The following is a 26,895-nucleotide window of genomic DNA, read 5'->3' as shown; positions in this document are numbered from 1 at the left end:
TGAATGCTAAATTGCTGCTGGTCCTCGCCAGCACGGTGATTCTTAGTTCCGAGTCCCACGGGACTCATGGCCATCTTCTAACTGGCTTAAAGTCATGATGTCAAACCCCATCTGTGGCCCAAGTCCAGATTTTTGTTACTGTCAGACAGTTGCGTTGTCGGTCGGTTAAACTTCAGTTGGCCTTCGCCAGCATAATCATTCTTGGCTTCAGTCTCCTCGAGATTCATGATCATGGCGCTACATTTGTTGCACAACAGTTTCAGCACTGGTGTATACACATCTCGAGTCAAAGTCATGTTACGGCCAGTCCGTCTTGGAGTCAAGCTACATATGCCATCTGTTATTGACGTGGGGCTCCCTCTCTGACGAGAGGACGGTCAAAAACAGTAGTACATTTCATCTCAATTTGCGGTTTTACTTATATATTTCCCGTTGTAAAGAGTCAGGTTCCTTGTGTATACATACTGTTTACAGTTTTGCATGTACGTGTATTTCTAGTATATAAAGGTAAGGTACAGTTGTCCCTGTGCTTAACTAATTAAGCACTACGCCATGAAGACGTATGCGGAGTGGATGTATAGATCCACGTTTACTTTACCTCGGCACTAATTGGACGTGAGTGGTCAGTTCACGCCCCGGCCGCTTTACCCCCGGGAAAGGGTACCCTGTACCCGTTGTACAGTAGGCTGTGTGAACCTCAGAGTCGGTCTGGACCATATGGAGAAGTGAAAATTCTTGACCCTACCGGGACTCGAACTCTGAGTTTTTGGTAGCCCAGCCAGTAACCAGTCGCTATACCGACTGCGCTATCCCGGCTCCTCGTATTTCTAGTATATATGTACGTAAAATATATACAAGGCCTCTGTCAGTCTGGACTTGGTACAGCAGATCATGCCCTAACTCATGTAGCTCATATTACAACGGCTGCCTATTCGTACACTTGACTCGCCAAGCTTAAGGCTCTTACATTTTCTGTTGGGTTTCGCCTTTTCTGATGTAGCGGAAATTTGCATTTTCATGATTTTGAATGACATCTGCTTGTTGTCTGCACTATTTCATTATATAATCATAAATGTACGGTACTTGCAAAGCCATGTGCAACTCGCGGACCGGTGTACATCTTGGAAATGTACCAGTGGTGCAGGGAACCTTGTTTTGCAAACGCTGCAATTTCAAGAGGCTGGTAATTCCCAGGCCGGGTAAGCATAAGTCTTTACTGATCTAATTAGTGCTTTATAGAGGATTAGTTCAATGTTAGCGCTTAATCGCTCACTTTTCAATAAGGAATAAACCCTAATAAAAGTTCTGAGGACCTTGGCTTCGATTATTTCCATATTCAATCTCCATATAATCATCTTGTCGAAGATTACACCGAGATATTTTACATGATTCGCGAAGGGGATATTCCGTCCGTTCAATGCGAGATGAGCCTTCAGGTGGCTAAGACTGTGAAGGAAATAGACGGCCTGAGTTTTGTCTTAATTTATTTTTATGTTCCAGCGCTTGCACCCGGTATCACTTGAATTGAGGCCGCGTTGAAGCTTTCTCAAAATATAGCTTTTGCGATCCGTGGCATACTTACAAGTGTCAGGGGCAAATAGGGCCAGATACACATTTCGTTTGCGGGGGGTATCGTTTATAAGCTGTACAATGTTGGGAGCAGGATAAAACCTTCAGCAAACCCTGCTTCTATTTCTTTACGCGTGGACGTTTAGCCTTGAACAGAAACCATGAATTTTGGCTAGGATAAAAGGAGCCAATAATTTTCATTTCATGCATCCTGTTGTGTTACAATATACAACCTCTTTATTATATCCGTCACAACACAACTAATATCAAGATCAGGCCATTTTCGGCCCTGCTACATGTTTCGACTATTGATAGCCATCATCAGGCAAACACATGATTTACACACATATATACACACCACTGAACCGCAGCACCAACAAGACTGGATACAATATTATTAAAATATATAAAAACACTTGACGTAAAAAATACAATAAATCAAGTTATATAAAACAGAAGTATGATATAAAATAAGAATACAATTCTTTTGGTGTTTTTACATCAACGTGTCAGTCGTTGGTTTGTGATTTGCTTTTTGTTTCGTTCCCACGGACACATCAATGAAGTCAGCAAACTAAATTTACAACTAAATGATAATTTTACTGAAATGTTTAACCCTTTATATGATGTAATAATTGATACATACAAAACATAATATACAATTATACCCCCTCCCTCCTACTACCACTTCCGTATACACCTTATCCCTACCTCCTCCTTCCCCCCCTTACATTGACCTTAATCTTACATCACCAAATCAGTCGTTGTTTACATTCCCTACAGTACGGACAATGCTTTGTCAGATGAGGCACTGACAATATTATAACTTACTTTACTGCATCTACATTACGAGCCTCATACACAATTTTATATACGCATAAGTATGAATATTCCAACTTGTCCGTGGGAACGAAACAAAAAGCAAATCACAAACCAACGACTGATACGTTGATGTAAAAACCACCAAAAGAATTTTATTCTTATTTTATATCATACTTCTGTTTTATATAACTTGATTTATTGTATTTTTTATGTCAAGTGTTTTTATATATTTTAATAGTATTGTATCCAATTTTTGTGGTGCTGCGGTTCAGTGGTGTGTATATGTGTGTAAATCATGTGTTTGCCTGATGAGTGCCATCAATAGCCGAAACATGTAGCAGGGCCGAAAATGGTCTGATCTTGATATTAGTTGTGTTGTGACGGATATAATAAAGAGGTTGTATAGGAGCCAATAAGCTTGATTAAATTCATCGAAAATTTATTTTATGTAACTTGTACAATAAGCCAGGGTGGCATGTTGTATCAAAAGCTTTTTCAATATCCAAGAGTACTACGGCCGCAGACATGTTATGGTTGAAATTTAAGGTCACATAATCCTTAGGCCTCATATATTGCAGTGTCATGCTATGCCGTGCACGGAAACCAGGTCTCTCATCTCAGTGTGAATTTGGACCATTTTTAGAATGCAGTTTTCGATAAGTTTGCTTGTAACAGAGGAGAACCTTAACGGAAAATTTTTAAAGGAAATTTTGGGTCCTTACCACGTTTCGGTAATGTTATGGTTTTTGCGTCCTTCCAAGAGTGGACAATGCGACAACGGAAGGTAATGATTAAATAAATGTCAAATGTACAAGTGGCCTTCTAGAAAGGTACCTGAGACATTCGCTTGGATTTCCATGAATTTCACATGCCTTTCACAGTAACAATGATTTTATTAATTTCTGATCACACGGTCTTACTTTTTCCAAAGAGCTGCAGCTTTAAGCAGTGCTTGGACTCTTAGGGCGGCCGCACACCAACTGCGTCAAGAAAAGCATCAAGACATGAGACAAAAGACGCAGTCTTGCTTCATTCGTGATTCGTCAGCATGAAGCTGACGTCGGCATCATGACTCAGACCGGTGTGCGGCGATTTTCATAATCTCATTCGTTTCAACTGTGCTCCTTTCTTTGCGTCATGTCGCAGACATCGTGTCTTGACTGTTACATGTCTTGACGCATGCCGGTGTGCGTCCTACCTTAACCTCCTCCCGTCTTCTATGGATTTCGTCACACAAGTCATGAGGTGTGAATTGATTTTCTGACCAATTCGCAATCGTGGTGGGTTTCTCTAGAGGCCCTACAGGACCGCGAACAGCTGTTGGTGCCTTTGGCCCATCCCCCATTGCAAGAGACTTCACAATAGGCAATATAGCCTGAGGTGTGACCTCACAGTTCCCTATTTTCCACCGTTTAATTGCCTTTCTGCAGGTCATTCGCCTGATGTTTTTGTTTGACAACTGATTGCCGTTTTACATGCTGCACCCCGGATTTCTCGCCGCAAATTTCGCAGTCTCTGCGTGAGTTTTAACCAATGATCTAATCCAGGAAGGGTCAGAGTCAGCGTTACTTTACGACTGGCGGTTTACCGCCAAGCAGTTCGTCTTGGCGCCAAGCCCCTTGCGGCTCTAGACCACATTTCTTTTTGCAAATGACCCTTGCGGTCATAGTCCTTACGTAACATGCTCTCTGACGAGAGGATGGGTTTGTCTCTTATGAATAGGCTTCGCCTTTGTCGAATGTACGTATCGCGCATATGGCATGTTACTGAAAATTCTTCCTTTTGCAGTATATACAAACCCCTTTTCAGTACAATCTTTGCAAAGCAGATCATGCCTACCTTAGTTATCTTATGCTACAACGGCAGTTCAGTCAGTCGAACGGTCGTAAGATTGACCACCGCCAAGTTTACACCTTTTATATTTTTTTTTCTGTCTGGCTTCGCTTTGTTCTGTGTTGCGAACATATTCGTTCTCATGATTCTGTATGACTTTTGCTTGTTGCCTGCACAATTTTGTTACATAATCGTATACATGCGGAAGGTTAAAAGCTGTGTGCAAATCGCGGACCGGCGTGTGGAAAGCACAAAAAAATACCGCTTCCAAAATTCCTCTATTTTTGAGTGGCGTGTTGGGATTTTTCCTAGCGATGGCCTGGTATTGACGCCGGAGGGTTTTTTGGTTGCCGAGGAAAGGAGTTTACCGGCCATTGCCTAGCAGTGGTGGAATCTATAGGTTAAACTGTTTCGATTTTCAGCCGTTATGTCACAATGCCTACACCACCTGGGTTGGTTTGGCCTGTGCACACAGCTACCCAGTTTGCTTCATGTCTTATGGAAATTTATATTTACGCGTTTTTATTTTATGCGATTTTTTTCCCACGATGGCATCTACCGCGTGAGTCAAGAAATGACTGCAATATAATTTAGGAGAATATAGAGTAAAAATTAGACCGCCTCTGTGATCTAGGGGTCAGAGTTCCTGGATACAGATCCTGAGGCCCCGGGTTCGATTCCTGGGGCTACAAGTTCTACTGAGAAGTAGTGGGTCTGGAACGGGGTCCACTCAGCCTCGTGAGGATAATTGAGGAGCTGTTTCGAGGAAATAGCGGCTCCGGTCTAGAAAACCGAAATTAACGGCTGCGGAAATCCGTTGCGCTGACCACGTGACACCCTCTATCCGCAAAAGTTGGCACTAACTTCGCCGAGAAGCGGTTGTCTCTGGGTCGGTATAGTTCCCTTACGGACTAAAGTCACGGGGTATAGAGTAAAAATTATACCATTATTTAGTCAGATATGATTAGCTCTGTTGAAAGAGATTTGTATCCACACTAAACTAACTTGACGGCAAATGCGGTAGTCTGTCTAAAATTATAAATATCTCTTATGTTGTTTTTTCTTTAATCACGAGGTTAAGAGTTTGTATCCTCAAGCCGCCTGAAGGACTACTGATGAGAAATGCCACAAGTCCTTACAGAGCGATTTCTTTTAGACGAGAACCCAGTATTATTAATGTTTCGCTAAAATGACTCTGGCCCTTTAATACTTAACATTATCAACTTTCTTCTCATTGGTTTGTATTTAAAAAAATACCCTGTATTTATCACGTATCTTATTATGCCCATAAGTCATTCAGAATGCTCAAAATACAGCTTTAAAAAATATAATGAAAGCTATAAATTTTCTTCGGGGTTCAGTGGACCAGATGCTGGAATAATAATTTAAATTTTTGTTAGGAATCCCACCCACCCCAGCCTAACCATAATTTGTTTATTCGTAAATTTTAAATTACAATAAAAGGGTAATATTTATAACATATGAAAATCGTTATTTATTTTTAATTTCATTTAACTCTATTCTGTACTAAGCAATGAATAAGCTTTCAGAATACATTACGTCACCATAATATTTTTGTTTCCATGTTTATGGCGGCGAAGTCTGGCCACTAATTACTGAAACTGCGCATCTCGCGGATAATGATAGCCACGGTCCACCATAATCACACGGCCCAAACACTTCTCTACGTGATTTCCAAGTAGAGTTGTGGAAATGGCAGTTAGAGCTACCAGAAAAAAAAACGCAGCGAATAAAATTGACTTGATGGGCCAATGCCTACAGGTGTCCACTAAATTCTTCCTGTCACAGCAGTATAGGGCCTGCATACGGTTCAGTTAAATAATTCCGAGTTTCTAGACATTTTCCAGGTGAAAAGACACTTAAAATATAACCTGATACGCACAAGACATCAGAGCCTGCCTTAAACTCCGTAGCCTGTAGTCTGCAAGCGAACTATACCGACCGAGCGACCGCCGATTGTCGACGAAGTTAGTACCAACTTTAGCGGATAGAGAGTGTCGCAACGTGAAGTGCCAACAGCACATGGTGTTCCCAAGCTGTCACCCATCCAAGTACTAACCACGTCCAATGTTGCTTAACTTCGGTGATGGAAAGAACCGGTGTTTTCAACATGGTATTGCCGTTATCTCTTATCCTGCCTTGTACAATTGTGTATGTGTAGTGGCATAGTTGGTTAAGGCGAGTTCGATTCTCGATGAGGTCATTGGATGTTTTCAATTTACCTGATCCTTCCAGTCGCACTATGGCCCTGGAGTCGACTCAGTTCCTGACAAAAATGAGTACTAGAAATTCTGTGGGTAAAGGGTGGCCGGCCGACCAGCCGGCGAGTAGGGCTGACAACCTCACCGCCATCTGTGAGCCGATTGTCTAGAGAAAATGTGGGAGCCTCGACGTCTCACAACCTTAAGGGCCTCAACGGCCTATTACAGGGATATCGTTACCTTTTACCTTTACCCATTTTTCGGGGGCTGAGGCCGTCGGTTTTCTTAAGTTGGTTATTTAACGACGCTCTCAGTGTCGAGAGTACATAGCATCGATGGCGGGATTAATGAATGTGGAACTTTTGGTGGAAAGAGAATTGCCAGGGGAGATGAAAGTAAGGCAAGGTAATCAGTGGACCCAGCTGAACTCCACCCCCCACTAAACACAAAAAAGGGTAAAGTAAAGTTGTCCTTGTGCTTAACTAATTGAACACTAGGCCATGAAGGCGTGTGGGGGAGTGGATGCATAGATCCAGTCTGAGGAAACACTTCAATATAAACGCCACATATTTCTCCGCAAGATCCACAGGAATCAAACCAGGGCCTTTTCGATTCCTTCTAGAGAAACTAATAGTTGCTCAGCTACTTATGATATTTCCAGCGTTTTATAGAACAGGAGGGCTCACAGCCAGAAGAGCTCGTTACCATTTTCTGTTCCGAGCTAGATTAATCCAGTCCACGTATTGTTACATCATTACTTTTAAGTTACATTTTAAGAGTATCCTCCCATTTGCACTTAGGTCGCCATACTTGTCTCCTGCATGTAAGTTTCCTTAGTAAACATTTCTAAAGTATTTAACGGGTTTAATAATGTTTTAAAAGTTAAAAAAGGTAAAGCTACTCTTGTAATAGGCAGTGAAGGTCCATAGGGTTCTGAGACGTCGAGGCTTCCACATTTTCTCTAGGCAGTGGGCCCATTGATGGCAGTGACGTTGTCAGCCGTAGGCGCCGGCCGCCCTTTACTTCCCAGGAAGAATCATGGCACTCATTTCTGTTAGAGGCTGAGTCGACTTCAGGGCCATAGGCCGCTGGGAGGAGTAGGTCAATTGAAAAATCCAGTGTGCTTATCGGGAATGGAACCCGCGACCTTCTGACTTACAGCATAGTTAATAACGTTTTAGGAAAGAGTAACACCTTAGAAAGCGGGGTAACGTTCCCACCTCATGACTCAAGATACGCGGGTTCAAACCCGGCGGAGGTCGTGGAATTTTTAAGGGCGGAAAAATTCAGGGAACAAATCCTCCGGGAGGGACTTTAAGCCGTGGGTCCCGTGTCGTAGATTTACGGCACGAAAAAGATCCTCATGTCTCTAGGAGACCTCTGAGCAAAATTAGGTAAAAAGTTTCCCGCCCAAGTAGTTTCCAATGCCTCCGGTAGATGGGGAAGTATCAGGTACCACTGCCAATAGAGAGGCCGAACTCGCTGGCTGAACGGGGCTGATAGCGAGCACCAGTACCGGAAGGGTATGGCGACTGGTAGAATATCAAAGGGGGACGTACAATAGATCAACAGCTGGTCGCGGTGCATGGGGAAACCCACCCCCTCCAATAATGAATGAATGGACACATTAGAAGAGTGAAAATTAATAAATTATTAAGATCGAAGAAGTGTATTCTGTAAAATGGTAGTAGAGTCAAAACTCGTTATTTAGACTAACAAGGAGAACAAGTTACCTCTTATCTCCAGTGGCCTCTATATTCTAGTGAAGTGGTATTCCCCATAGGACGCCATAGGATATAGGGCCAATACACGAAATAAACATATAGACACACAATGTGATTACATAAAGGTTTTTACATTGGGGTTCATTGTTATTTTCAGAATTTTCTTAGTGACACACCATCTCTAAAAGTTCACAACTGTACACAGCCAGATTTTGTTCATTACATCCTAAATCGGTGATATCCGGGTCCCTTCTAACGAGGGGCACGCATTGAGATAGCTGTAATTTAGCATAGACCGGTGAGATGGCATGACGAGGCTGAATAATCTTGTGCTGAAGCATTCAGTCGCTTATTCAAATAAAGAATTGTTATTCATAAACCCTTTAATACAGCCTTGACACTATGACCGTGGGTTCGAATCCTACTTGAGGTATGGATATCTGTGTTTATTCTCTGTTTTTGTTGCCCTGTGTAGGTAGGGACCTTGCGACGGGCTGATCCCTCGCCCAAGGAATCCTATCGACGGTCTGTATGATTAAAACATTGCAAAACAGAGGCCAAGTTTCATCATGGACTCTAGCGCCCACAGAGAAATCAGAACGAAAACGTGATATTCGTGTGAGTAATTAATTAATTAGTTAATTAAGCACCACGTCATGAAGACGTATAGAGGAAAGAAAGTATAATACTACTATTCTTGACCTCAACGTTAGATGGAGGAGAGCAGTCAGCTTTACACCCCGGCCACTTTACCTCCTGGGAAACAGGCTCCAACACCCATCCGATAGGAGACTGGGTGGGTCCCAAAATCGGTCTGGACTCTATGGAGTAGAGAAAAAACTCTCCTCTGCCGGGAATCGAACCCGGGCTGTTAGCCCGTAGTTCTTCTTTATACTGAGCTATCGTTTTTTATTTTCTTTTCATTGCAGCCACAATAATTACCAGCAGTCAGAAGACATACCGGAACTTGTGTATCGCCAGAAGCACGGTTTCGCATGTCGAGTAGTTTCAGGAATTTTGCATACTGATGTTTCCTGGACGCCAGCAAACATTTCTGTTACACACTCGGAGCCTGTGTCAACTGACGCATGTCATTTCAAAGTAAAAGGAAAACACTCTTGGGAGGTCTGACGCCAAAATGGCACAGAAGTCTCGCTCTGGGCCAAGATTATCATGATCATAATTATACTTGTAGATAAGCCTTTTTTACCCTTAAATATGGAGGTAAATATTGTGAGTTTGGAAGGGGGAGAAATTTTTCATTTTACCCTCGGAGCCTCACATAATTTCATACAATTTCCTGTACTTGTGAAATTAGCGTTTTGAAATTCAAATCAGCGCTTAATTTCGTAAGAAAAAAAGTTTAAATTACACGTAAAGAGTAAACTGATTATGCTGAGGATTATAATAATGATAAATGTTGAAATTAATAATGGTAATAATCTAATATATATTTAATGCGTTATATTCAAGAATTAGAATCGGATGAAATGTTTTCTCTTACACAAAAGTCTGTCTTGCTAGATACACACAATATTACACGTATTACTACGTGACGGAAACTGCACCATATTATTAATAATACCTTGTCATATATGTATAAGAAAATCCAGTGTAAACTGAGAGAGGAATGAGTTGCCTCCATGCATGGGTGATGGTAGGTGGGGGCACGCCAGGCACCTGCCTCCCCGCGGATTTCAGAAAATCAAAATTTAAAAAAATAAAGGAATATCAAAATATTAATATAAAGAATTAAAATTATTCTTAAATGTGATTTTATTTACATTTCGATATAGAGGCCCGTAACTGAGTGAGAACACTTACAAAATATTCTTAAATAAAAAAACGTGAGCTTGAAATCAAATTTTCTGGCTGGAATCCCCTCCACTTTTGGAAAAATCCTGACCATACTCATGTACTGAGACATGTTTACGACAGGGCTATCTATCTATCTATCTATCTATCTATCTATCTATCTATCTATCTATCTATCTATCTATCTATCTATCTGTCTGTCTGTCTGTCTGTCTGTCTGTCTGTCTGTCTGTCTATCTATCTATCTATCTATGGCTCTGCAGCCCTTGTGGACCTTGGCTGCTTTCCCAGTTTCTTAATCTGTATACAGTCGGTAGGACTCCTTGGGCGGGGGATCGGCCAGTCGCAAGGGTGCTACCTACACATAGGACAACACAAAAAAACAAACACCGTGGCCTGTAGTCCGCAAGCGAACTGTATCGACCGAGCGACCACCGCTTGTCGGCGAAGTTGGACAATATAAACACAGAATAAACGCACACGCAAAAATCCATGCCTTTGAGTGGGATTCGAACCCGCGATTCCAGTGTTCGAGTGGGCGAAGACTGTTCATGTCTTAGACCGCGCGGACACTGTGATCGGCACGACAGAGCTAGGAATCATGAAAGAGAGAAGGGAAACATTTGTTTTCGTTAAAATATAGTTAAGCTGGAATATGATAATTTATATACTGTATTGTTATGCTGGGCCCAACCTAGTAGTTCCGTGCGCTCTTTGTACGTTACGTTGTGCGCTGTATCCAGCATATTTGCGTCTTAGGAAGTAGCTTGTAAATTATTACGTTGATTTTTGCCTGTATTAATAATATAATCTGGAAACAATGGCAAAAAAAACGAAAATCGTAAGAAGTAATCGCCTATTTTCCTTTGATACGACACGGACCGAACATAAAACAACACCTCCATCAATTCCAACAATTACTGCGGGAATGTGTTTACCGAGCCGTTGCCTAGCAACGACAATGGGATACACATACAGACATACAGAGAGATGGGAGGGATTTATGAAGTACGCCGTTGAGACGGGCTCAAGTACCATGATATATATACCAACTTTCATAAAGACTGGTTCAGCTATTCGTAAGTTGAAGAGGGATACAAAGATACGCAGACAGAAAGACGATGTCATAAACTTAGTTTTATTATTTTTAAATAAGAGAAGTAGGCTAAAAAGAATGATCTGTAATAAAATATTCACTACATTGCAACGAGGTGGATTGGGAGGGAGGGCAAAAAATGTACCCAATGGCACTTAGCGCCCCAGTTGCGGCTTCTGCTCGGGTTAATTTTAAGAGGGTCTGTTATTGTGTGAGTTCTCTTGTCGCTATTGTTTATTTGGTATATCCAAGTCATTTACGAATTCAAGATCCAAGGTTAACAAGCTTATGGTACAAAAGAAACAAAAAGAAAGTTTTCTAAAAAACAAAAAAGACGCCGACTTGGTGCGTCGCAAATAATGTTAATTTTACCAACATGGCTATAACATAGATCAAAAATTACACGACACAGGATGTTACAGATATTCAGGCATTAATGTTTCACATACATGGCCATGATGTACTACAGCTTTGACAAGTAGACCTAAATCCAGAAGAAGACGCGAAACCTATGTAGGCCCTCACAGCGGTCGCTATGAACGGTTCTATCTTCTGGGATCTAACGCCGTGTAGTCCGTCAACCGACGTTTCGGAGGCGACATGTCGCCTAAATCTTCAGAGTTGAAGAGTAAGACAAGCAAGAAACTAGATCTGGTTGCTGCCTACTTCATGTTGGTATCCTGAAGATGTCGGCGAAATGTTCCTCCGAAATTTTGATTGGATGTTGCCGGGCTACATGGTGTTATATCCAAGAAAACAGAACTCTTTATGAAGCCTAGTCTATTTCTTATAATGAGGCTGCTATTGAACTAACTCCATGGAGAAGAGTCCTTGAGAAGCTAATAGTTGCTTAAGTAGATTCTAAAGGGTTCTGACGATGGTGGATGACACACAGAATTACTGGGGTTTTGGACTTTTTCCATCGTCCGGAATTTTAGGTAATAGAGGACAAGACGTTTCGGAAACTTGATCTGTTTCCCTCTTCAGGTGAGAAGGGAAGACACCTACTCAGTTGGGCCCCTTAGAAAGAGTTAATCTCAATTTTTCTAAGGGGCCCAACTGAGTGTCTTCCTTTCTTACTTGAAGACGGAAAGAGACACAGTTTCCGAAACGTCATGTCCTCTATTACCTAAAATTCCGGACGATGGAAAAAGTCTAAAACACCAGTAATTCTAATAGTTGCTTAGCTGGTCAAAAATTCCTCTCGTTTTAAGGAACCAAACAGTTCATTAAGTGTCTACAAGAGATAGCCACGGGTCCCTACCCTGATAAAAAAAAAGGGATGAAGTCCAAATTTCCCCCCCCCCATCCTATTGCTTTAAATTCGCCACTTCCTCCCATATATTTCTAGGTCTTCCTAGTGTTTTTTTTTTCCTGTCGGTTTTTCCAACCAGATTTCTTCCCCTGTCCATGCATGCCACATTTCCGCACAAGTAACTAACTGTACACAAAGTTACACAATTCAGTGATACTGACGTTAGTCTTTGGCTATGTTCCCAAAAATATTTTGTTTTCTTCTTAAATTCGGCTTTCATTCCGATATTTTGATATATGTATTGAATAAGAGAATTTTATATAAAATCAGCTTACCATAAAAATCAATACGTCAACAGCTATATAACACAAGAACTGATATTGCTTTATTGTAATACATGAGTCTAACTATAGAGCAAGTGTTGAATTTAATGTTCCTGTGCGTCATATTGTAATAGGTTAATGTCAAAAGTAATAAAACAGAACTCTGAAATTCAGCACTCCACATTTTTCCTTACAAACTGAACGCAAATAAAATTACAATTTCAGCCATGTTTCCCCTCATTTCTGTTCTCAACCTCAAGAAGTTTATTACGGAATACTTGGAAACCGCTCTTATTATGGAAACGACAATTATTCTTAGTTTAAGTGGAACATCAAGCAGTGTTAAAATATTGTGCCTTTTTCTTGGTATCGAATCAAGGATCTGGCGAGTCGACGAGTGTAAAGTGCCAAATTATGTGTAAATTCAAACTAAATAAGACATATAATTCCACGAACATTTTGTAAAATCACGAACATTGGAAAATACTTTATATTAAAAAAAATTGTCATATTTATATTAATGTTTTTGTAGAATTGAGTCGGATCCAGTCTAATTCATTATTAATTTATCGACGTTTTTATATGGAGCCGGGATAGCATAGCCGGTATGACGACTGGCTACGGGCTGGACGACCGAGGAGTCGTAGTTCGAGTCTTGATACGTTCAAGAATTTTCACTTCTCCACGTCGTCCAGACCGACTCTGGGGTCCACCCAACTTCCTATCCAATGGGTAATAGGATTTTTCTCCGGGAATAAACCGGCCGGGGCGTGAAGCTGACCAGTCACCTCCAGCTAGTGCCGAAGTCAAGAAAATGTGGATCTATACATCCACTCCCCTATACGCCTTCACAGCGTAGTGCTTAATTAGTTAAGTACAGGAACAACTTTATTTTTATCTTTATATATGTACTTATATTAATATATTAATATTTATAATCTGTATATAGTTAACTAATTTACCACCTGCTGGTAACGTTTGCTTTCGAATCATGCAGCAGGTAATAATAAATAATAAATAAAGGTTTTGTAAAGTAAGTTAATTCGCTTAGTGGGGATGGAGTTCAGTTGGATCCACTCGACACAGCGGCCACTGATCGGCCTATAGTACCTGCCCCGGGTGATTATGTTGATGGAGAATTTTTGGTGGAATGAAGATTGGCAAGGGAAACTGAAGTACTCGGAGAAAACCTACCCCAGCGCCACTTTGTCCACCACAAATCCCACTTGACCAGACCCGGGTTTGAACCTGGGCCGCCGCGATGGGAAGCCAACGACTAACCGCTTGAGCTATGGCGCGGCCTTGTAAAGTTAGTGTGAAGGTTAATCTTATTATTTAAAACATAAAAAAAAGTGACGTAATATTATAAAATTATATAAAATCTCTGATGGTGACTGTCGAAACATGGAGGGCGTATCACTAAATGAATTGTTAAACTTGACAGTATACATGTCTCGTTGAATTACATGTGAAGGCGCTAAAATCATTTGTTTGGAAGCGAAATGTAACCCTAGTATGCTTAAACTCAATTTTAACGGTTCCGTATACAAATGAATGAAATTAGAACATAACTAAATTTCGAGACATCCTGTATCGATAGTGAGGAACCGAGGGAATTGGTTGGTTGAATACAAAACTAGTTAAGTACAGAAATTAGTGCTGTGATGTCGTAATTATGAGCAATTTATGGGAACACACACTCCTGCAGACCCTGGGGGGAGAGGAGCGTAATTGCCCGAGAATCTACTAACTGCCTTGGGGCCCAGCATGCCACCACAATAAATAAATAAAGTAAAAAGAAAATGTTGAATTTGAAGAATGGAGCGTGAGGCACGAGGACTCGTGCGCAGGAGGATAAATTCTCTACAGCAGTGTGTCAGCGCATGCGCTTCTCTCACTTCTCGATCAATCATAAAAGTGAGATTAGCTTTGACGTTCAAAATCACTTCAAGAATTTCGAAAATATTTCAAATGAATCTGAAACACAGCCTACTCGGATTAGGAGCACAGATAGCTGAGTCGGTATAGCGACGGTCGGGGTTCGATTGCTGGCAGTGGCAGTGGCGTCCAGACCGACCCTGGGCCCCACCCAGCCTCCTATACGACAGGTACCGGAGCTGTTGCCCTGGAGTAAAGCGGCCGGGGTTTCGCCAATCACTTCCATCTTGAACCGAGGCCTTCATGGCGTGGTGCGACAACTTTGCCATTTATTCTGAACTGTATATTTCGTAAGGCAAACATTGCAGACAGTTTGTGTGTTCTGGCTATGCGATACTTTTCCCTCCTCTGACTTTACATTAGGACTACAACTGACACTAGCCACAATTAAAATGAATGAAAAGGACCAACAACAAGAAACTCTGGGAAGAACTAATCGCCTACTTTTCTTTGATACCACTCGGGCCGAAAAGAAAATGAAATAAATAGTGGGAATACACGGAGAGAGAGACAGACAGCACGAAGTAAGGTGGTCTCATAAGAATCTAAAAAAAATATTAGGGGAGGGTACACAGACAGGACAGACACACAGACAGACAGACAGACAGTGTTCAAATGTATACGTGGATGTATTTCGAATGGAATGGAACGGAACCCTAAGCCCATGACTTATATCGAGTAGAACTGCGTTCTTGGTGTAATGCATAATAGGATCCTAAGCCCGTGGGGTACACATGAAAGGATCCTAAGCGCGCGAGGTACGCATGACATGATCCTAAGCCCTTGAGGTACGCATGACATGATCCTAAGCCTGTGAGGTATGAATGATAGGATCCTAAGGCCGTGAGGTACGCATGATAGGATCCTAATCCCGTGAGGTACGCATGATAGGATCCTAAGCACGTGAGGTACGCATGACATGGTCCTAAGTGCGTAAGGTACGCATGATAGGATCCTAAGGCAGTGAGGTATGCATGATAGGATCCTAAGGCCGTGGGGTACGCATGATAGGATTCTAAGCGCGTGAGGTACGCATGACATGATCCTAAGAGCGTAAGGTATGCATGATAGGATCCTAATCCCGTTAGGTACGCATGATAGGATCCTAAGCGCGTGAGGTACGCATGACATGATCCTAAGCGCGTAAGGTACGCATGATAGGATCGTAATCCCGTGAGGTACGCATGATAGGATCCTAAGGCCGTGAGGTACGCATGATAGGATCCTAAGCGCGTGAGCTACGCATGACATGTTCCTAAGCGCGTAAGGTACGCATGATAGGATCGTAATCCCGTGAGGTACGCATGATAGGATCGTAAGGCCGTGAGGTACGCATGATAGGATCCTAAGGCCGTGAGGTACGGAGGGTGGAATGGATTGCATAGCAAAATACATGTAGGATCTACTCCATTGAAGTGTATCTTTCCGGTCTTGTTTCTCACATAGCTCCTATCTGCAACTTGTGTGTACACGATGCCTGTTACAAGAGTACATACTGATAGTATTACGGAGCTTAAGAGGGGCGTTTCCTAACTAAAGAGATGCATATAAAAAGACCAATACCACGAACGCTGCATAGGTACTCGTTTTATTTTGCCAAGAGACTGCGAAGTCAGCATCCTTAGTGAAACCTTCTATCTGATGGAAACGTCTTCAGCAAGATCATTAGTCAGAATGCGGAATGTCGCTTCAAACGGCTATAAATACTGGCGACTTTACTACTGTCAGTATCTCCGTCTTAACAAGCCCTCAACTTAATGCACATTAGAACATGCCATGCACGAGATAGCACGGTAAGTGGCATTGCCCTGATCTTCATGGATCTGGTATCGGAGAAGATGGGTAACAGCAGCTCCTGGTAAGTACTTATGGCTTATCAACAGTGCCATAGAACCGCTAAGTAATTCCCTGGAGCTGGGCCCTTCTTTAGGGGCCACCAGTTGCTCATTTACTTAAGAATTTCCCAATATTTTATGCAACCCGAAGATTCATTGCCATGCTCACAACAGCCAGTCACTGGTCCCTGATCTGAGCCAGATCAATCCCGTTTACACCATCCCATTCTGTTTGTCTAAGATCAGTTTTGATAATGTAGTGTGTAGAGCCGTTACTATGTAGCGACCGCGAAACAGGCAACGAAATGACGTTCGCAGTTAGGTAGCAGATTCTTAACAAGCAACAATTAAATTATAAGAGTGAAGAACGGTGCTTTCTACGCGGTCCGTGCCGAAATGTTATAAGCAGGACAATTGAGATGGTAGTCAACCGGCAATGACGTGAGCACAGAAGCTGGAGAATCACCACTGTTAGAAGCCGTTACCAGGAAACGAATGGTGAGGAGTGAAACAGACTGAGAACACTAGTGTGTGTGTAATAATGAACTGCAAAGTGTTATCACGGGTCGTGTATTAAAGTGGTCAATAAACCAATCTCCAAACCAAACACCGTCTATAGTCATTCATACACGTGACATCATTTTCATACTCACTTCTAGGTGTTCCTAATGGTTTATATCTTTTTGGCGTTCCCATCGAAACCTTATGGGCATTCCTCTCTCCCCATGCTTGCTAGATGCCCTTCCAATTTATTTTTCTTGAATTGATCATCATAATTTTATTTGACGAAGAATTCAAATTATGAAGCTCCCGTTTATGCAAATTTCTATCACTTTATCCCTCGTCGGTCCAAATATTTTCTTCAGTACCCTGTTCTCAGATACTTTCAGTCTTGCATGTTCCTCGCTTAATGTCAGAGACCAAGTTTTCGCTACCATACAAAACTACAGGAAAAATATATAGTTCCGTATATTTTAATGTTTACTTTTAGAGAGCAAACGGGAAGACAATAGTTTCTAAATTCGATGGTAGTAAGCATTATCCGAAGTACGTAGAATCACTCTGAGACAAAAGAGTTTAAGTTAGACCCATAAACGGTAAAATTGTCCCTGTGTTTAGCTAATTAAACACTACGTTATGAAGACGTATGGGGGAGTGGGTGTATAGATCCACATTTTCTTGACCTCGGCCCTAATTTGAGGTGAGTTGTCAACTTCAATCCCCGGCCGCTTTACCCCCGGGGAAAGGGCCTCTGACACCCGTTGGGTATGAATCTGAGTGGACCTCAGTGCCGGTCTGGACGAGGTGGAAAAGAGAAAATTCTTGATCCTACTGGAACTCGAACTCCAACCCCTCGTTTGTTCAGCCCGTAGCCAGTCGCTATACCGACTGCGCTATCCTGGCTCCCAAACAGCACAGTATTCCACATGAAGGTTAAGTCTCCCATATGCTTAACGATCTCGCCACGAAGACGCAAAGATGACGCGCGGAAGTATAACTTAAGGGGCTCGGCTGTGCATGCTCCAGCACATCAACAGAATTGATATAAACACGGACAAAGCATCGGCTGCGACAGGTCGAAAGCCTAATTCACAATAAGCCGACAGTTGTAATAAAGGACTTGGAGAAATATTAAACTGCGCCTATTGCCTTATGACAATACAATGTATAAACCGCAGAACTTCGCGGGTTGGAGTATTAGCACAGTTTACTGACTTCCCTGACTTCTGTTCTGCTTTAAGAAGCGGGAACATCTTGTGAACCGAGCTTATGAGGTGTTTTCACGTTACTTGTTCGAGCTTATAAAATTTGACTCCCTGAAAGTTTTCGGCAATGGTAAGTTTGTTATACCAGTATTATGTTGGCAGCTGTTCAATGTCTGAGGAATTTCATGGGGCCATACAGAGTCACTTCGATGATCCAGTAAACAGAAAACCAGACAACAATACTGTGGGATTTGAGCTTTTTCAGCGGGAACTATGAAGATATCTATCTTCTGGGACATGACGACGTGGTATCCGGCAGATTTTCACTGACGTTTCGTTTTTTTGTTGGTCAGTTGATTTGGCTGACTATTTTGAAGAAGGAGGCAGAGGTATTCTCCGAAAGGTCGGTGGACTTCTACCGGACTACACGGCATAATATCCAGAAGACAATACTCTTCAGATAACGAAAGGTGCCAGCAAATGAAGTATTCAAACCCTGAATGATAATTGTCGAAACAAAACAAGAACATACTCCGTGGTTTTAGTCCGCAAGCGAACTATACCGACCGAGCGACCACCGCTTGTCGGCGAAGTTGGTGCCAACTTTTGCAGATAGAGGGTAACGCGTGGTCAGCGCAACGAATCCCCACGGCCGTTAATTTCAGTTTTATAGACCGGAGCCGCTATTTCCTTGAAATAGCTCCTCAGTTATCCTCTCGAGGCTTAGTGGACTCCGTTCCAGAACCGCTACTTCTCAGAAAATCTTGTAGGGCTGGGAATCGTAGCCGGATCTCTGGATCTGTATCAGGAACTCTTGACTATTGAACCACAGAGGCGGTCAATTGTCGAAACATCAAATCGAATTTTCAAAGCGAAGAACTGTATGAAGAAGGGCCGTATTATGAGAGCGAAACACATAGGAAGGAGAAGTTGAAAAGGAACTTGGGAATAATATACGCCGGTGATGCACCCCTGGTACCCATTTGATAATTCATGTACGTGTCTGGACGCTATGGAATGAGCCTACGCCGCGAATCGAACCCTGGCCATCCAGCTCGTAGCCAAGTCACTATAGTGACTGAGATTTCCCGGTAGTGGTGTCGACCAGGTCTGAAGACGTGGACACTGCGTGTAATGAATGGGTTGTTTGTACTGTAGAAGTTGCCCTGCTGTGGGCAGGGGCATGAGCGGGTAGCCGCTTGCCGCGGGGTCACGTAAAGAAGCCCATTTCGATGTACACACGACACGAACATAGTTCCACGAAACAAATTTCTGACAGAAGATTCAGTTGACAAGCGCTCACAAATTTATTGACATTCTATCTATTTCTTTTAATGCTAGTGGTGTGGGTAAGTCCCTTGTACTGTGGCCACTTCTGGCCTATTGTACCAGCCCCAGATGATAGGTGAGGGTGATAGTGGAGCAACTGGTGGAATGAAGATTGGCAGGGGAAACCGAAGTACTCGGAGAAACACCGCCCCAGCGCCACTTTGTCCACCACAAATCCCATTTGACCAGACCCGTGATCGAACCCGGGCCGCCACGGTGGGAAGCCAGCGAATAACCGCTGGAGCTATGGCGCGGCCCCTGACATTTTATCTAACACGAACATTCCTTTCGTTACGTACTAACGCAATGTTTCAAAAACGTATTTGCAAACAGATCTTCGATATGAAAACTTATACTGACGCGAAATCTCGTGCAAAAAGAAAATAAGTTTGATGTATATTTGAATAAGAGGCAGAATTGAGATATTTCGGACATTAGAGGAATAGGAATAAGAAGAAGAAAGATACATGCTAAAACCACAGTTTCCCGTGAAAAACCAATAGTCGCTTAGCTGTTAAAACATTTTCTGCACTTTTTGGAACTCGAAGTTTCATTACTGTGGTCACAAGAATCCACCACTGATCTCTTTCTTGAGCCGGATAAATCCAGTCATATTCTATTTGTTCTAAATTCATTTTATCATTATCCTTCCATTTTCTTCCAGGTTTGCTAGTGGTTTTCCCTTCAAGGTTTCCAGCAAAATGTTTTAAGAATGCCCGAATCTGAGGTTCTCACAGCTGTGATTGTGAAGAGTAGAGTCTTCTGGTTTGTAACGTCGTGTAGTTTGGCAGAAGTCCAGGGGCTTCCATCTTCAGGGTTGAAGAGTATGCTCTAAAAATGGAGGCGATAAGTTCTTTAAAAACGTCCGTGAATATCTAGCGAACTGTACGGTGCTACAACCCAAAAAGCTGTACTTTTCATTACATGTAATGCTATCTGTCCCTTTACTGAAATACCCCCAATCTGTGAACTCCCCTTACATTATAAAGAGAAAAAACTATCCCTGTAACAGGCAGTGGAGGTCAGTATGGTTGTAAGACGTTGAGGGTCCCACATTTTCTAGACCCCAGGAAGATTCCTGGTACTCATTTATGTTAGAGGCTGAGTCGACCCCAGGGCCGTAGTGCGGCTGGAAAGATTAGGTCAATTAAAAAAAATTACCTCCTTGGGACCCGATCCCGCGACCTACCGGCTTGTAGCATAGTGCCTCAACCAACTACGTCACCGCGTGCTCAAAGATTACAAAGAGAGACCATGAAGTATTCTGTCTTCTGTGATATAGCACAATGTAGTCCCATGGACGTCAACCGACGTTTTAGAGGAATATTTCAGCTCCATCTTCAGGGTTAGACTACGCCAAGCAAGAAATCAGCATGGAGCAGAGCTATGTTGTGTTCTGTGCCTCGCGTTTCATCTCTAAATGAAGCGATATATTTTTTCCGAAATGTCGGTTGAATTTCACCGGATTACGCAACCTTTAATTCCAGGAGATACAGCTCTCCATGCAAGATTTTTCTATTCTCCACAGCGTCAAGACCGGCTCTGAGGTGGTTACCAGGGGCACTTTATCTGGGCGGAAAACAGCAGGGGCGTGAAGCTGACCACTAGCCTCCTTATACTACCGAGGTCAAGAAAGGTGGAGTTTACCTCCACTCCCCCATATGTCTTCATGGTCTAGTGCTTAACTAATTAAGCACAGGGACAGATTTGCTTTTACCTTTATCTCTAACGCAGCGAGCACCTCGAGTCCTGTATGACAGGCCCTGTTTCAGATCCACTTATATAGGATAACGTTTATGGCTAAGTGTGTACATCGCGCCGTCCAAATACCGCAGTGAGTCAACAAAATCAACACCCATTGGGCATGTTACGCTGTTATGGATAGGGATTATTATTATTATTATTATTATTATGGCTCTTCCGGCCTAGAAAACTGAGATTAGCGACAGTGGGGATCCCTTGCGCTGACCACGCGACACCCTCTATCCACTAAAGTTGGCACTAACTTCACCGACAAGCGGCGGTCGCATGGTCGGTATAGTTTGCTTGTGGACTACAGGTCACGATTTTTTTTTTGTATTATTATGGCTCTATAGTCTTTTGTTGGGCCTTTGCCTTTTCTCAGTTTCTTGGTCTTATACACAATCGGTAGGACTCTTTGGACGGGTGATCAGCCCGTCGCAAGACCTCTGCCTACACACAGAATAAACGCACACAATACAGACTTCCATGCCTTGAGTGGGATTCAAACCCACGATCCCAGCTTTCGAGCGAGCGAAGACAGTTCATGCCTTAGACCGCGCGGACACTGTGATTGGCAGGTATCATTATAAGCAGGTGAGAATGGGACGATTAGATACGATCAATAAACGGAGAATGCTTCAGTCGGTAAAGTAACTTGACTTATGCCGGATAAAGTTACAGAGCGCGTGCAGGAAAAAATCGTGAATTCAAAATGATCCTCAAGGATTATAATAGTGGACGAGCGAATGGTTTGCATATTGGAACTTTAACCAGAGGTGGATATTTTCTATTTTTCCAGTCGAATTTTAAAAATTGAAGTAATATAAAATGATAGGAAAATAAAGGCTGGAGGTATAGTTCTGGGGACATGGGGCAACCAAAATGTAGGAGCCCTTAACAGTAACGGCACGTTTACTTTATGACAACAGCTTTTTGTTCTTATAGCATATAGTAACCAAAAATGTAAGCCGATCACAATGGCCCTCGCAGTCTAAGGTTTGAACTGTCTTCGCTCGCTCAGACGCTAGGATTGTGGGTTCGAATCCCACGCAAGGCGTGGATGTTTGGTGCGTGCATGCGTTTATTCTGTGTTTGTGTTGACCTGTATTTAGAGAGCGGTCTTGCGATGGGCTGATCTCCCATCCGAGGAGACCTACCGTCTGTGCAAAATTATTACGGAACTGAATAAGAGGGCTGGGCCCTGAAAGGGCTGGAGGAGCCGTTGAAAAAGGAATCTGAAAAAGTAAACACAATTTTATGATTTTAGAGAAGCAAATTTCGCAATAAAATCTTTTGAGTTTTGTGAAGGCCCCGACACGGACTGCATGGAGAACACCTCTTTTATTGTTGCCTGTTCTCTCTTTTCCGGAAAACGTGTCAACAGAACTGTTCCCAACTGATGTTTTATTGTCTATGTCGTTACACAGCTGTTACTTAGCAATGGGCCTATTTGTCACAGTATTTAGATTAAGGTTTTTAGAAGTGAATTGAGCGCTTTAAATGCAAGAGGCGTTGCTTGAGGTGCCTGTGGAAGGGCCGAAGGCGCGGAATGGAGGAGCAATAGCCCCACGTGCCTATGTGAAGAATGAGAAAGCAGAGCGCCCGGCATCCATCGACCCGTGACCTTGGTAACGTTGAATTAACATTACTATAGCACATCCACGTGTAATTCAGTTCCTTGCGATTATAATAATTTCCCAGTAAAATTACAATTCTGAAACCAAGTAACTCAACCTTCTTCTGGAGCTAATATTCTCACGGGTACTCAAGTAATTTCTTGTCTTTTACGTAATCCATAAAAGTAAAAATAAAATTGTCTGCCTGCTTAATTAAACACTATGCCATGAACACATATGGGGAGTAGAGGTGTAGCTCCAATATTCTTAACTCAGCATTGGATGGATGTGATCATTTTCACCCCCCTGCCGCTTTAAATTCAGAAAAAAAAAAGCCCTGGTACCCATTGGGAGCATGGCCGCGCCATAGCTCAAGCGGTTAGTCGCTGGCTTCCCACCGCGGCGGCCCGGGTTCGATCCCGGGTCTGGTCAAGTGGGATTTGTAGTGGACAAAGCGGCTATAGGGCGGGTTTTCTCCGAGTACTTCGGTTTCCCCTGCCAATCTTTATTCCACCAAATTCTCCATCATCATAATCACCCAGGGCAGGCTACAATAGGCCAATCAGTGGCCGCCGTACCGAGTGGACCCAGGTGGACTCCACCCCCCACTAAGCGAATTTAAAGAATTTAAAAAAATTACCCACTTGGTGGGCTTTACCATAAATAATTAAAAGAAACATAAAACTATGTTGTCCCTGTGCTGAAGTAATTAAGCACTATGCCATGAAGACATGCGGGAGTGGAGGTTTACATCCACCATTTTTGACTTGGGCGCTGGATGAAAGTGAGTGGTCAGCTTCACGCCCCGGCCATTTTACCTCCACCTGTACCCATTGGATAGGAGGCTGGTTAGGGCCCAGAGCCAGTCTGGACGCTGTGGAGAAGAGACAAATCTTACTTTTGCTGGGAACCGAACCCCAGCCATCCAGCCCGTAGCCCGTCTCTATACCGACTGAGTTATCCCGGCTCCTCAAGACGAAAATGTGGACATTAAGCTATGAGGAACAGGGTACTGCATGGTACCTGCAGTGAAGCTTGCGCTGCGTTTGACTGTAGGAATTCTCTCATGAAGGAATGTATGCTTGAGACCATACGCTCCATTGTATGGACGGACAGACAGAGGAGCTTGTACTGTAATTGCACTGACATGCACGCCTGCGGTCGTGATCCTCGGGGTCAATCTCCTTACTTTAATTTTCCACATAAAAGGAAATCTATTAAGGAAAGATAACAAGACAAGCTATTTCATAGTAACCGCGTTAATTGCGCATGACAACACTTGATGCTCACTGACTTTTTCAAGATGTTATCCGTTTTTAAGAAACTCGAAAATTTTAATTTTCCACGGCGGTGATTTTTGAGATTGTAATCATCTTAGTTTATGATACCGTGTAATGTGGTGAATATCAACGTTTCGGACGAGCCCTGAAAGTGGAATTGATTGAGATTAGTTCTTTCGAAGGGACCCAACTGAGTAGGTGTCTTCCCCCGTCTCACATGAGAATGGAATCTGATCCAGTTTCCGAAACGTTGTGTTTCCTATTTCCTAGAATACCGGATGATGGAAAACGTCCAATAAACCAGTAATTCTATGTTGCCTCTGCCGGCAATCGAACCGTGTGATTTCAGCCCGTAGACCATCGCTGAGCTATCCCGGCTCCCCATAGGCTACGTTACCTAAGAATAACTTGGCCACTTAAGTACATGCATATTGACGCCGTCGCTGAATCAGCAGCACAAGTTATTTTGGGAAAGTATTGTATTATTTGCTTAGTCATTAGAGTGGACTGTGATTCCTGGCAACGCCTGCATATGCCGTTATAACCCCCTAGCTGGAGCCGGAGAGTGTAACACTGTTGTTAGATCTTCATCTAAGGATGGAAATACAACCAGGAACTCAGTAGTAGTGGAACTGTCTAACTTCATGGAGCTGAGCCCTTCTTGAGAAGCTGCCAATTCTGCAGCTGCTCAAGATCTCCCCAGCATTTTATGGAACCCGAAGGTTCATTACCGTGTTCACAAGAGCCCTCCACTGGTCCCTATCCTGAGTCAGATCGATCCAGTCCCTATCACCTCATCTTATCTCTATAATATCCATTTTAATATTATACTCCCACCTACGCCTAGGTCTTCCTAGTTGTCTCTGTCCTTCTGGCTTTCCCATCAATATCCTATATGTATTCCTCTTCGCCCCATTTGTGCTACATGGCCTGCTCATCTCATCCTTTTTGACTTGATCATTCTAATTATACTTGGAGGAGAGTACAAGTTATGAAGCTCCTCATTATGTAGTTTTCTCCAACCTCCTGTCACGTCATCTCTCTTCGATCCAAACATCCTCCTCAACACTCTGTTCCCAAACACCCTCAGTCTATGTTCCTCCCTTAATGTCAGAGATTACGTTTCACACCTATACAGAACCGCAGGATATACTCAAACGAAAATTAATTCTGATTCCATATAATGCAGCATTTATGATGTCATTTCTTATGAATGTATACGTATTTGTATCTTCAATATGTGGAAGTAAAGTCCAGTGATATATACAAAATCGAAGGGAACGCATTTCCATATATTTAATTGCGTTATTTACGTCCGAATCCATCAACTCTACAATTTTAATGCCGGTACAACTCAGACCCGTCGCTGAGCAGTTGTAAAATAGCATTGTCTTTATGGGGCAGATCTGTAACATTATTTTGCAGCAAAGAAATGCCTTGTTTTATATAGTAAAAAAAAAAATAATAAAGCTCTCCCCGTACCAGGCCGTGAAGGCCCATAGGGTTGTGAGACGTTGAGGGTCCCACATTGTCTAGACAGTCAGCTCAAAGATGGCGGTAAGGTTGTCAGTTTTACGCGCCGGCCGCGCTTTACTCCCCAGGAAAATGATTTAATTAATACCTGGTACTCGTTTCTGTTAGAGGCTGAGTAAACCCCAGGGCCTAGTGCGACTGGAAGGATTAGGTCAACTGAAAAAAATACTTTTTAAAATTTTAACAAGTGGTGAAAATGCTTTACTCTTTTTTTTTTTGGACAGTTTTATAGCAACGGTTTCTTCTTTGTTACTGCAGGAGCCATGCTCTGTCTAAACACAAGTTGTATTAAGGACGCGAATTATGAGTTTTATAGCTTAAGAATGCTAGGGATGTGCTTCTTGTACTCATAATACAATCATAACATCAAATAAAGAAACAAGATTGGAATGGGTGTGCTCCATAACTCAGCGTCAAAATTATTAATGCATTTCTTAGAAGTTTATTAAGATTACTTATAAATAGAATATGATTCTAAATTATTATCGGTGTTTCCATGGCCTATAATTTTCAAACTGGAGTTAACACCGCTTTGACATCTTAGGTGCCGTGAAAGGCGCGCCTGTTGAAGTTGTTTAGCATTCTGCAGCACTGAGTTTATAAGCGGTGAAACTTTCTGAGTTACGTTTTCATATTCCATAAGCAGTTTTGCTTTGTAGCTTCCGATCTGGAAATCATAGGCCATGGAAACCCCGACAATAATATAGAATTAACCTGTAGAATAATGAAAAGTAAATTAGTGGACGTGGAAGACTCCCACTTTGAATTTCAATGAAATATTTGAAATGATTTTGGGATATATAGAGTACTGCATTTAATGCATGACGTAAGACAGGTTTCCTTGTGTATAAGTATGGCTGAAAATCCGGAATATCCAACAAATTTTGGTCAAAATCTCTCATGTCGAAATTGAATAAAATTCGTGAAACGGCATATGGGATGTATGCAAAATTAACTGTAGACATTATGTAACACAGGCTGAAAATTGAAATTGCCAATAAATATCTGGTGGAAATCTCTCACACAATCTTCGAACGAAGTCTGGAAGCAATTTTATGGCATACATGAAAAAAAAATGCATTTATATTATTATAGAAACTAGAATTTATTGCATATCAGAATGGCTGAAATCGGAAAAGGTGAAAACTTTCATGTCGAATTTCAACAATATCTACAAAAGCATTAATGGCATATTTATTGCTCTGACAGGCTTTATTATGATACAACGTTGCCGTAAATTAGAACTGCCAGACAAA

At 42.4% G+C, this 26,895-nt stretch overlaps 1 protein-coding gene and 1 pseudogene across 1 annotated transcript in view; both read right to left on the bottom strand.

The window, feature by feature from the left end:
• LOC111863107 (myosin-I heavy chain) overlaps nt 1-26,895 on the bottom strand; it is a 118,400-nt gene that overhangs the window by 76,415 nt on the left and 15,090 nt on the right. The gene's annotated exons all lie outside the window — the stretch shown is intronic.
• Nucleotides 6,256-6,372, bottom strand: LOC111863109 (annotated as a pseudogene).

This window comes from Cryptotermes secundus, unplaced genomic scaffold (assembly GCF_002891405.2).
Source record: "Cryptotermes secundus unplaced genomic scaffold, Csec_1.0 scaffold2043, whole genome shotgun sequence".
NCBI classification, from domain to species: domain Eukaryota; kingdom Metazoa; phylum Arthropoda; class Insecta; order Blattodea; family Kalotermitidae; genus Cryptotermes; species Cryptotermes secundus.
Note: the sequence above shows the minus strand (reverse complement) of the source record. Positions and strands in the feature narration are given on the sequence as shown.